The 12,884-nt window shown below is 47.4% G+C and overlaps 1 long non-coding RNA gene across 3 annotated transcripts in view; it reads right to left on the reverse strand.

The window, feature by feature from the left end:
* The window catches only part of LOC140709915 (uncharacterized), a 75,770-nt gene extending 71,246 nt beyond the window's left edge, over nt 1-4,524 (reverse strand). For all 3 annotated transcript variants that reach the window (XR_012090695.1, XR_012090693.1, XR_012090694.1), the window contains exons 1-2: nt 4,222-4,524; nt 3,241-3,385 (exon numbers count right to left, since the gene is read on the reverse strand). This is a non-coding gene — a long non-coding RNA (uncharacterized lncRNA). The remainder of the gene's footprint in view (nt 1-3,240; nt 3,386-4,221) is intronic.
* Nucleotides 4,525-12,884: the final 8,360 nt, after the last annotated feature.

Consider the following 12,884-nt stretch of genomic DNA (forward strand, 5'->3'; position numbering starts at 1 on the left):
TCTGCCCTGGCTGCCTCTAAGAGAGTGCTTTAAGGCTGGGTTGCTTCAAGCACTCTCTGCCCTCAATGCTAGCTTCTCAGTGGCTTGGCAAAGGAGCTTCCAACTCTTTTCTTTCTCCCTAGGGTCATCTTGGTAGGAATACCAGCATCTTAATTTCCTCTTTTATAAATCCTTACCTGATTTCCCTTCAGTTTTGCAGTTAAATCTACTGGTAATTGTGAAATAGCTCATGTAAAAAAAAAAAAAAAAATCCTCAGAGCCTAGAAGCCTGGTCCTCAACTTCCAGCCCTCTTTTCTCATGACCAAAATATCCTAGAGCCTTCAAGTGTTCAGTACAGGCCCTGTTGGAACCTCTTTGAGCTCCACTGTTTATCTCTAGAAAAGCACTGAATATAGCAAGAGGCTAGAGGCATGCTGACATCTGCTCGTCAGCAGAGCAGAAATGATGGCTTTAATTTCCTTTCTCAATTAATTCATTCCCAGGCTGTTCCCTCCCCACCTTCATAAGCTGGTTCTTATTTCAAAAAGTCAAAGTAATAAAGCTGCTCTCCATTACTCATCCAGTTGCTTCCTCCAGCTGCACATACCCCACATGCTCTTCCTCAACCTCTCCTCATCACCTTCTTTTTCCTCCCTTCTCCCTCTCCCTCACCCCTTCTAGAGGGAGTGCAGGGTCATTGCTCTTCCTCCAAGTCCTACACTCTTCCTACAACCTTCTGAGCTTATTCTCGCTGGGTTGGTTTTCACGGTGCTGAATACATACTTCTTGATATGCTTTGCATTGATTGATTTCCTCATGCCAATGTTCCAGGCATACTTCTCTCAGAGATGACCCTAAGAAAAAATCTGCTGCCCCAGAGAAACTGAAAAATCCCAAAAGATTGAGTGCCTAACAGAGCTGGATTTATTCCCTCATTCCAACAACAGGAATTAAAATCTCAGAGCTGGACTGACCCATAACGCCCAGGCACTGGCCCTAACAGTGGGTCTGGACCAGGAGCCAGGATTTTTGTGGGGACAGCCCTCTGTAGGCACCTGGAGGCACCTGCATGCTGCATGTTTGGACATGTTTGGGCAGTGAAATATAAAGAAATGGGCCGGGCGCGGTGGCTCACGCCTGTAATCCCAGCATTTTGGGAGGCCAAGGCGGGCGGATCATCTGAGGTGAGGGGTTTGAGACAGCCTGGTCAACATGGTGAAACCCATCTTTACCAAAAATACAAAAAAATTAGCTGAGCATGGTGGCGTGCACCTGTAATCTCAGCTACATGGGAGGCTGAGGCTTGAGAATTGCTTGAACCCAGGAAGCAGAGGTTGCATGACCTGAGATCATGCCAGTGCATTCCAGCCTGGGTGACAGAGTAAGAGTCTGATTGAAAAAAGAAAGAAGGAAGGAAGGAAGGAAGGAAGGAAGGAAGGAAGGAAGGAAGGAAGGGAGGGAGGGAGGGAGGGAGGGAGGGAGGGAGGGAGGGAGGGAGGGAGGGAGGGAGGAAGGAAGGAAGGAAGGGGAAAGAGAGAAAAGGAAATGCAACTGAGCGTATAGGGTAAGGCATGGGGCTCTGGACTCAAAACTCAGATTTAAGTTCTGCCCTGACATTTATTACCTACCTGACCCTGGTTAAGTTACTTCTCTATCCCTTAATTGTAAAATAACAGTACTTCCTTGGCTGGCAGGACCAAATGAGAGCATGTATGTAAAGCATTTAATGCAATGTCTGGTGCATGAAGAGCATTCATTAATTGTAAGAAGTTATTATAATCATAAGTGAATAGACATAACTAAGCCAGATAAGCTGTTAAAACTCATTGTAGGCCTCTAAATTTAAAAAAAAAAAAAAAAAAACCGCCTTGCTATTTTTTAAAAGTATTGCCTCTAAGAGTTGCTTTAATAAATTGCTAGAAAGGAGTGATTTATAAGTACCATATTGTTGGAATGCAAACAGATACTTAAAAGAGGTAAAAGTAACTTGTTTTCTTGAGTGGGATAAATATTCCCCTTGGGATCTTGTTTACAAACTCAAATATCTTGTAAGCAAATGATGCTAAGAGAAACTCTAGCCCTTACTTTGGGGAAATGATCACAAAAACTGTATTCTGAGCTTTGAGTAAATGAGGTTTCTACCCTGCAGAAAAGGAGCCATTGCCCAAATGAAATACCCTGATTTCAAAAGCATGAGGAAAAATTGTCAATCTTGAGGTTTTCCATTATATACATGTTTATTCTAATGCCGCGCAATATTGGGTACTGGCCAACCTACTGCACAAAACAGTTTTCAAGTATTCATGTGTAGACTATCTAAGGGCAGCTATCTAACCAACCTTGTATATGATGCTTTTTGTTCTGTCTGCTTATATCTTTACTGTTTCCCAACACACACACATGCACACTCACCCAATTCACATCCACACTCACACAGACACACATATTAACACACATTTACTCACAGGCATGCATAAACTAACACACTAACACACACGTTCCCTCACTTTTTTTTTCTCTTCTACACACACATACACATACACATACACATACACATACACATACACATACACATACACATACACACACAACCCCACTTTGCCCAGAGCAAGCAGAGCCCAGAACTCTGTCTTCTGGTGGCTACGGAAAGATCCCATGACCGCTCTGAAAAGCATCTCTTTGTTCCCTTTCTCCCCTCACTGTAATATTTCCTTTTCCTGAATATCACGCAGCAAGGGGCAGGGAGGGGGAAAGGAAGGAAAGGAAACCGTGGTCTCCCCGCAGCCCAGCAGTGCAGGCTGTGCGAAGCAGAAGGCTCCTGCTTCTGGGTGCTGGCATCTCTCCTGCCATTTTTTCTGAAACTTTGGGGTGTTTTTCTCTTCGCAGCACCCACGCTCCCCTCCCTTTCTGCCAAAGCTCCTTGTTGTGACACAGCGAGCGGCTGGTGGGTGGGGGGAAGGGAATCAGCTAGGTGGCCTCCCGGCTGAGTTACAGCTCCCCCTCCAGGAGCAGGGAGGGCAGAAATGAGACCACAGACAAATCCTAGAAGCCCCCCTAGTGCTGACCCCCCTACATACTCAGAGCGTCTGTGCACCCCCCGACACCCACCCATACACAGACACACACACACACACACCCCAGACGAGCGTGGCAGGCACAGCCACACAGTCAGTAACACTCAGGCGGGAAACCTCATGTCACATTGCCATGGGTCTGCCCAGAAGCAATCCATGCCCCACGCCCCTCCTTTGATCTCTCACCCCTCTGCTGGGCCACAGAATGTTGCTGAGTGCTGGGCCTTGGGTGCGTGGACTCCGATACCACCGGCACTTCAAGCACAGGGACCACCAGCGGCAGCGCCAGCGGCTGCCCAACCCCCTCCTCCCAGGGCTCCAGCAGTACACCCTGAAAAACACAGACACAGTCCTGGTTGGGGGCGGGGCAGAGGAAGTGTGGGGTACATCTCATGGGCTGTGGCCTCGCTCCCCTCGGGTTCAACTGATGGCCAGCAGTCCCTGGGCTTGTCTGAGGGAGAGACATCACTACAAGAGGAAAGGAGAAAGGATTCAATGACCTCTCAGAGCTCTCTCAAAACTCCGGGAGAACCAGTCAGTGAGAGCCAAGTGACAGGTCTGAATACCAGAGGACCCGGCGTTGCCAAGCTAGGTCCTGGGTCAGGAAAGTCAAAGGACATTCCCTACTGTGCGGGGATAAAACAGGAGGCTCTGTGGGCTCAGCTGCAAATACCCAAAGATGGGCCCCGTCATTTTCCTTGCTGGCCACTGGAGGGCCAATATCCTGCCCTCCTCCCTCCCCAAGACCTTCTTTTTATCAGGCTGTTTCTCTAGCCCCTCTGCTTTAGGCACATTATTTTATTTTAATTTACATAACTCCACTGGGTGTTACTGTAGAAAAAAATTAAAAAAAAAAAACCAAACACAACTTGTGGTTCAGGGATTTTACATGATTTGATCAAGATTACAGCCAAGTGCGCAGTGTGGCGTGTGCCTGGAGTCCCAGCTATTTGGGAGACTGAGGCAGGAGGATCACTTGAGTCCAGGTCAGGAGTTGGAGTGCAGTCTTCATACTGGGTAATATAGCAAGACCTCATCTCTCAAAAGAGAGAGAGAGAGATACAGAGAGAGAGAGAGACAGAGAGAGAGAGAGGGGGAGAGAGTGAGCTAGAGAGAGAGAGAGAATACACAACTAGCAAGTGAGGGAGCCAGGGTTCGCCCCCATACCTGGGTAACTTCGTAACCTTGGCCCTTCCCACTGCTTCTCAGGAGCTCGCCACTGGAACTTTCCCAGCTTCCTCTGAGTGAGCTGGGAGGGAGTCTGGTGTTGAAGAGAGTGTTGGGGGAGGTAGAAGAGGCATCTGCCTACTGACTTTCTTCCAAGGGAACAAAAGTAGCACAGCCTGGGAACCCTCTGCGCCGTCTTCCAAGCCTTGGGAGGCAGTGCCCAGTGGCTCGGGTGATTCCTCTAGAGCCATTTCTCCTTCAGGACCCCACACTTTTTTGGCCAGTGTGCTACATGGCTGCAAAGATCCCAGCCCTGGACAGGCAAAGAATGTGTTGATTCAGAAACAGTTTTTAAATTAATAAGCACATGGTGATTCAGACTGTTTGTTCAGGGCAATGTGCTGCCTAAATTGGAATGTGCCAAACTCCCTTCTCCCCCTTCCCCTCACCTTCTCCCCCTTCCCCTCACCTTCTCCCCCTTCCCCTCACCTTCTCCCACTTCCCCTCACCTTCTCCCCCTCTCCAGGTCCTGGCTGTTCCCCATGTCATTCTGGTAGTCAGAATTCCAGTTCCTCCATACCCTCAGGTGGGGCAACTGTTAGTCTGCAAAGCCCAACTTGCCAACTGAGCAGCTTCCCTGGGCTCTGAGGTCTCTCGTGTGTGTGTGTGTGTGTGTGTGTGTGTGTGTGTGTGTGTGTGTGTAAGGTGCTTTTTCTTCTTAAATTGAAAAGTGATTAATCCATCGGTTCTCCTCTCTTCTGGAACATGTCCTAGGAGGACAGGTACTACTCAGTTTCATATCTGCTGTCAGGAAGTAGGCATAAGCAGCTCCTCCTTGAGGCAAGACCTACAGGTTGGACTGTCTTAAGGATGATCAAACTAGAAATTATTCTTCCTAGAGGGGCTGCCATCAGAAGTTTATCTCATCTTATCTCCCTTCAAATAGAGCTGCTCTTCTCTTCAGCCCAGACAAACATAATACATTCAAATACTCATTCGACAAGTATTTATTGAGTCTTTATGAGCCAGAAATGGTTCCAGGTGTAGGCATATGGTGGTAACGAGACAGAGAGGCACCCTACTCTCACGGGGTTTCATTCTAGTATGTGGGGGTGGGGAGAGGCAGATAAGAAATGAGGAAACCAATAATCAGTGCCAGGATATATATCAAATAAGATATGATAGAGCAGGGATCAGATCAGCAAGCTATAGCCATGGGCCGAATCTGCCTACTACCTGTTTTGTAAACAAAATGTATAAAGAAAATAAAGAGGCTAACACAGTGGTTCATTCCTGTAATCACAGCATTTGGGGAGGATTACTTGAGGCCAGGAGTTTGAGACCATCCTGGGTAACACAGCAAGATCCCTATTCCTGCAAAATAAATATTTTTTAAAATACCCAGGCAAACTTGGTGGGCACACACCTGTGGTCCTAGCTACTTGGAAGGCTGAGGCCAGAGGATCATGAAGGTACAGTGAACTATGATCGCACCACTGCACTCCAGCCTGGGGAAAAGAGTGAGACCCTGTCTCTAAAAAAGAAAGAGAGAGAAAAAAAGAAGGAAGGAAGGAAGGAAGGGGAAGGAAGGTTGAATGCTCAGCAGGGGCCTACTTTATTTTCTCTTTTATTTTTTAATTAATTTTTGAATAGATAATATATTTAATGAATCTACATTTTAAAAAAATAGAAAAAGATATGCAGATAAGTCTATTTTCCTGCCCTGTTTCCTAGCTATCCACTTTCCTTCCCCATAAGCAACAAAATGTTAATTTCTTGTGCCTCCTTCCAGAGAAATGTATTCATACAAAAGCAAGTACATGTGTACAGTCTATGTTTTTGCCCCCAAGGAAGCTATTTTAAATTGGAAGATCGGGAAAGATTTGTGATTTAGGATAAAATTTGAATAAGAAGGTGCCAGCCAGGCAAAGATCTCAGAGCAGCAGCTTCCAGGCTGTGGGAACAACTAGTACAAAGGCCCTAAACTAGACCTGACATGGCAGGCCCTGAGATGAGAAAGGAGGCTCATGTGTTTGGGACATGCTGGGCCAGAGGGCAGTGATTTGACATAAATTGGAAGAAATTAGAAAGCAGGAAGATTCTGCTCTTAAAGGCTCTATAGGCCAGGCATGGTGGTTCATGCCTCTAATCCTACCACTTTGGGAGGCTGACGCAGGCGGATCACGAGGTCAGGAGTTTGAGACCAGCCTGGCCAACATGGTGAAACCCTGTCTCTACTAAAAATACAAAAATTAGCTGGGTGTGGTGGCACACGCCTGTAGTCCCAGCTACTTAGGAGGTTGAGGCAGGAGAATCGCTGGAACCTAGGAGGTGGAGGCTGCAGTGAGCCGAGATCGTGCCACTGCACTCCAGCCTGGGAGACAGAGTGAGATTCTGTCTCAAAAAAAAAAAAAAGAAAAAGAAAAGAAAAAGAGCTAATATAAATAAACAGAACAGCAATTAGCACAGTAACCACTCAACAACTTTCTCCCCCTCCTCCTCCTCATTACTTGGTTTACAAAACACTTTCTCATCAATTATCTCATTTGATATTTGCAATAACCCTCTGATTGGGCATGGCAGGTGTTACTGTTTCCATTTCACAGGTAAAAACATTGAGGCTCAAGATGATTAAATACATCGTCCAAGTCACAGAGCAGAAACAAACCCAGGTGTTCTGACTCCACATAGCGCAAGCTTCTCTCGTTATGGGGAGAGCAGAGGGCAATGTAAGCAGGCAGAAAAACAGGAACAAGAGAAAGAAGCAGGCAGCTTTGGTAAACCCAATTGCATGTCATTTGCACCAGGCATGCTCTCTCAAGAGAAGCCTGCAACCTCTGCCTTCTAGGTAGTCTCCATATTCCCAGATCACAAGTCCTAGCTCAGGAAAAGGAGCAACTTACTGATGGACAGCCTCAACAGAGCAGGAAAATTGTGAACAAGAGAAATTCACCACCTCTATAATCTCATTAACACTGCAGACCTACACGCACATGCACCAGACCTGCAGGTTGTCAGCGGTTAGTTACTAAGCCTGAGGCCTGAAATAAATTAGGCTGCATCTCAGAAAAACAAGGTTATGTTACTCATATTAAGTATTCGTGTGGATTAAAATGCCATCTACTGTTTTGTGGGTCACCTTTCTTTTCTCAGGGCCCTGCTGAGTGACTAGAAGGGCTATTTTCCACACGTGCCACTCAGACTCTGTCTTGTCGCTTCCCAAAGGGGACTGGCCGAATTGAGCCACCTACCCCTTGTCTATCAGAGCCAGGCTATGAGGCCCCCAGGTAGGGGCTTCAGTGTCTGCCTTTGGAATGAAGTTGCCTTCTGGGGTTGCCCCTGGCAACCAAACTGCTTGAATGTCTGTATCTCTTAGAGGAGACTTGGGAGCTGGGGAGGAGGAAGAATCGGTCCCTGAACAACAGGATGCAGGGAGCATGTCAGGCATTGTCCTCCTTTCCACCTTTCAGCCCCTAGACCCCACCTCCTGATGAGAACAAGTGTTGTCCCCTCACCTGGCTTCTGCAGGTCAGCAGAATTAGCCTGAGATTCTCCCTGAGGACAGGGAGGTTGGGGAGAACCTGCCTGCTTAGCCTACTGCAAAGATCCAGGTACCCAACACATCCTTGGCCAGTTCCTGGCACACCATATGCCTTCAAACGCCTTACACCATTTTGTCCTTTAAGCTTCAACATCCCCTTCTCCAGGAAGCCTACTCTGACTTGGCTTTTGGCCCCAGGCAGAGATAGTGTCCCTGCCTGTGAAACCCTGAGTATCACTCTATCATAATACACATCACTCCATTGTAGATGTATCTGTTTTTATTAGCTCCTCGAGGTTAAGGAGTGTGTATTATTCTAGCCCAGGACCTGGCACATAGGCACAAAATAAATGCTTATTGAATGGGTGACTGAGTGAGAACACAAGACTGTGACAGGAGAGCATTTCCCAAACCAGCAGTCCTGTAGTCCATTGCAGATTAGTAGGAATGTCGCAAAAAATAAAAAGGATTTCTCTGCTTAGATAATGTTGGGAAAGAAATTCCCTCCCTTCCTGAGGCAGGAAGATCTTCAAGCACTGGCCGGAGGAAACAGAATGTATAGAGCACAGAGGGGCCTGAAATTATTCAGCTCCAACTACAGCATAGGGTGTGCAGAGGGAACAAGGAACCAAGACAGTCCTGAAAGCTGAATTAATACATTTGGGACAGACAAGTGGCAAGCTCCAAGCCTCATATTAGGAAGACAGATCTGGCCAGGTACGTAGGGTGGACTGGAGGGAAGAATCAGCTGGCAGGGACACTTGTCAGGAAACTGTTGTGACAGTGCAGACTTGATCTGTAAAGGGTGTAGACAAGAGCAGTGACAGAGGGAAATGAAAGCAAGAAATAAACCACCCAACTCTATTGGATGGCTTCTTCATCAGCCCGGGGATGGCAGCTGTTGCCTGACCCTGGTTAATTGCCAGCCTGTGGTTGCCATCTGAGCTGACTGGCCACCAAACACTTGGTGCCCTGCAGAAATCCTAGCTGCCATTACCCCTGGTGCTGAGTGGTGTGGGGTGGAGGGTAAGTCTAGGAGAGCATTTCCCAAACCAGCAGTCCTGTAGTCCATTGTAGATTAGTAGGCATGTTGCAAAAAATAAAAATGAGTTCTCTGCTTAGATAATGTTGGGAAAGAAACTCCAGAGTTGACAAAGGGAGAAAGTTTCTCTACTGGAACATGTCAAGGAGCCATGTACCCCTTCCCTCAGTGTTTATCAACCTGAAATGGCAATGGAGCCCTTTTCATACCAGCCCCATTCACAGCTCCTAAGAGAGCACTCACTTCCTTAGAGGTACAGCTTCACTCACAGTCCTACCTCAGAAGCAGTACAGAAGCTGCTTACAAGCTCTGGCTCTGAAGTCAGTGGGTCTGGATTCAAATCCTAGCTCTACCACTTGATGGTTATCTAGCCTCTCAGTTTGCTTGTCTACACGATGGGGAAAATATTAGAAGCTACTGCAGTAGGGTTGTTTAGAGGATTATATTAGCAAGATATGCACCTAGCACTGTACCTGGCTCATAGGAGTCCCTCAAAATTTTTGAGCTACTGTTTTTATCCTATGCAACCATGTGCCCTATAATGAGAGTTCAAGATCTGAACCAGGGCAACCTGGTGAGGGGAGGGTGTCAAATTATCTCTCTGGAGATTTAGCAGTGGAACACAGGGCCAAATGGTTGGCAGTGGGAATGAAGGCGGACAAGATGCATAAAAAGAGGAGCCAGAATCTGAGATCGAGGCCTGAAGAGTCACAGCCAGCACCTCATCACGAGTCTGCCCCTCACTCTCTCCCCATGCTCGCAACCCCATTTTCTGGCTGCCCCTGTTTGCCCTCCCTGTATCGGAGCAGCATCAGGCCCTCAGATGTTTCCAGCCTCCACCAGGTGCTTATTGACTCTTACTGTGTGAATGGGAAGCTCATGTCATGTCCTCATGACTACAAGGAACACCCCTTCCCCTATCTTTTACTCCCCCTTCCTCTCTTCTTGTCCTCACTGCACACGCACCTTTCCAGATGCTTCCCTTGAACCCGATAGCTGTCACACCTTCCCAAGAGTGGCCTTTGGATCTGGAAGACAGAATGAATAAAGGAAATCATTCCTTCCATCAATACAGCATTGTGCAAAGTGATTTTATATGATTTTGATAACACTGTGAGGAAAGTATTATTATTTCCATTTTAGAGATGAATAACCAAAACTTACAGAACTTAGCAATATCTCAAGGTCACACAGCTACACAGGGTAGAATCAGGACCTGAACCCTGCACTTTTCACCTCTAAGCCAGGGTCATGTCCACTGTACCCTCCACCCTGGCCTCCCTGCCAACCCAGGACTCAGGGTCAGGCCACTATGGCTGCAAATCACAGCCTTTATCTAAGAACTTGTCTCTGAGCAAGTCACATACAGTTCAGTGTGTTCATGGGTAGGCACCACCCCCAAATACCTAGCTTTGCCTCTGAAAGTGACTTTTAAGAAGAGGTGAGTTAGTCAGGGTATTCAGGGATGCCACGAGCAAAGTCTTGGATCAGAGCTGCTCTGCCTGCTCGTGTCACACTGCTCTCCTCTGGGGGAAATCCCCAGCAGCTGTGATATGGTTGGGTTCAAGATTCTGCCCTAATGTGGTCTGACAGCAGCTAAAAGGCTGGAGTGGGAAGATCTAGGACTGAAAATCCCTCAGTGGAAACCTGGTTTCCTGTTACTACCCTTTGTGTTCTCTGTATTTGAGGGACTCAGGAAGACTCAGACACCATGATTATCTGGCAGGTTTTGAGTCTCATTCCTTAGCCATGGGAAGAGGCACCTCCTCCTCCTCTCCATCCAGAGAGGGCCTGAATCTAAGCACACCAGGCAGATGAGTCTGTGCTTTCTGTGTTCCCCCTTTAGACCTGGCCCTCCTCTCCTCCTGCAATGGCCAGTATCTTGTCACTCATGACCCCGCTTCTGGATCCTGGGGCCCACCTCTTCCTTCCCTTCCCTCTCCTTATGTGCCAGCATCATCACAGAATCGCTCTGAGGGCACCCCAGAGTCCCTCATGTTTTTATCTTGTGAATTCCAGAACTGACAATTTCTTCATTACAAAGAGGAAAGGGCTGACTCCTGTAATCCCTGGGAGACCAAGGTGGGAGGACTGCTTGAGGCCAGGAGTTTGAGACCAGCCTGGGCAACCCAGGAAGACCCCATTTTTACAAAAATTTAAAAATTAGCCATGTATGGTGGTGTGCACCTGTGGTTTCAGCTACTCAGGAGGCTGAGATAGGAGAATCACTTGAGTTCAGGAGTTTGAGGCTGCAGTAAGCCTTGATTGTGCCACTGTGCTTCATCCTAGGTGACAGAGATGCTGTCTCAAAACAAACAAAAAACAAAGGGGAAAAGATGTATTCCTTATCATCTTCCCTAGCCTGTGGGGCTGAGAAGGCAGGTGGTCTGAGCCCCCCTTCTACCCTATCCAAATTGCTGTCCTTCCCAGCTCCACCTCAGCTGCCAAAGTCTGCCATGGTGCACAGAAAAAGGGAACCACAAAGCTCCCCCAGGAAACCAAAAATGCCAACACAACAGATTTATAACTGTGAATAGACTCCAAGAGATCATGGAGGAAAACTCCAAGCCTTTTGAGTTTCTACACACACACACACACACACACACACACACACACACACCCCGACACACTCTTTCCTCCACCCCCAACAGCCCTCCCTTAAGAGAGATGTTAATGGAGTCGTCCATTAAATGCAGCAGCTGCCAGAGCATTCGGCTGACTGGGCAGAGGGCCTGAACCCATTTATTCCAAACTGCAGCCCCCATCACATATCTCAGGTTTTTATCTTTTCATTTCCACACTGTGCTTCGGCCAGGTCGCTGAATGCCAGCTCCGGCCTGAGAACCCACACGCTTCCATGGAGTACACACTAATGCCTGCCTGCCTAACAGCCACAAAGGCCATGCATGGAGGGATGGGAGGGAGGCCAGCGGGAAGGGTAAATCAGTACTCATATCCCAAAGCCCACTTATACTCAAGAAAATGTTGCTTAAAGAGCCCCACTGTGGAATCTTTATCTATGACAATTACCTATAACTGAAAATTTGTTACAATGTCACAACATCTAAAATCCATTCTCAGCCTGGCACGGTGGGTGGCTCACACTTGTAATCCCAGCACTTTGGGAGGCTGAGGCAGGAGGATTGCTTGAGCATAGGAGTTTAAGACCAGCCTGGGAAACATGGCAAGACCCCATCTCTATGAAAAATACAAAAATTAGGTGGTCCTGGTGGCACGCACCTGTAGTCCCAGCTACTCAGAAGGCTGAAGTGAGAGGATTGCTGGAGCCTGGGAGTCAGAGGCTGCAGTGAGCCAAGATGGTACCACTGCACTTCAGCTTGGGTGACAGAGTGAGACTTTTTCTCAAAAAATAAAATAAAATTCACTCTCAAGAGGAAGACTGCCTGTTTCTGAAGACTCTGTCCCCAAGACCAGTGTCACTTGTCATTTCCAATGGGTCCCTGTCCTGTCCTCCATTGTGAACTATTATAAAGCCAAATACTTTACCAGCTGTTTAGAATGAAGGCAACAAAACAAGTTTTATATAGTGTGGGAAAATTCTAGAGTATCAGCTGTGTACAATCTGGCAAATTGCAGGAACATGGCTTGATGGAAGAGTGGGACTCTGACTTAGCACAACAGTCTGCCTTCAGTTCTTGGTTCTTCCTGCTTCTCTCAGCTTTCTCTTTGACCTGCTGACTCTTGGAGTAGCCATTCTACAAACATTATCTGAGTGCTGCTATGTGCAAGCTGCTGCTCCTGGCACAATCCTTGGGTTCATGGCAAGACTGCCTCCTCCTCATGGTTCTCCAATACCCCCAGCTGGCTTTCTGGACCCTATGACTAGGAGCTGGACTGATTTGTTCCTCTCTTATACTGACCTTGCCTTTCCTCACACCTGAGTCTAGAAAGTACCTCTTATAATTGACTGCTGAACCCATCATTTATGTTCCTTTTTTTTTTTTTTTTTTTGCGATGGAGTCTTGCTGTTGTCGTCCAGGCTGTCACAACAGCATTATCTCAGTTCACTGAAACCTCCGCCTCCTGTGTTCAAGTGATTCTCCTGCCTCAGCCTCCCGA

The sequence above is a fragment of the Chlorocebus sabaeus genome, chromosome 23, assembly GCF_047675955.1.
Source record: "Chlorocebus sabaeus isolate Y175 chromosome 23, mChlSab1.0.hap1, whole genome shotgun sequence".
In the NCBI taxonomy this organism is placed as follows: Eukaryota; Metazoa; Chordata; class Mammalia; order Primates; family Cercopithecidae; genus Chlorocebus; species Chlorocebus sabaeus.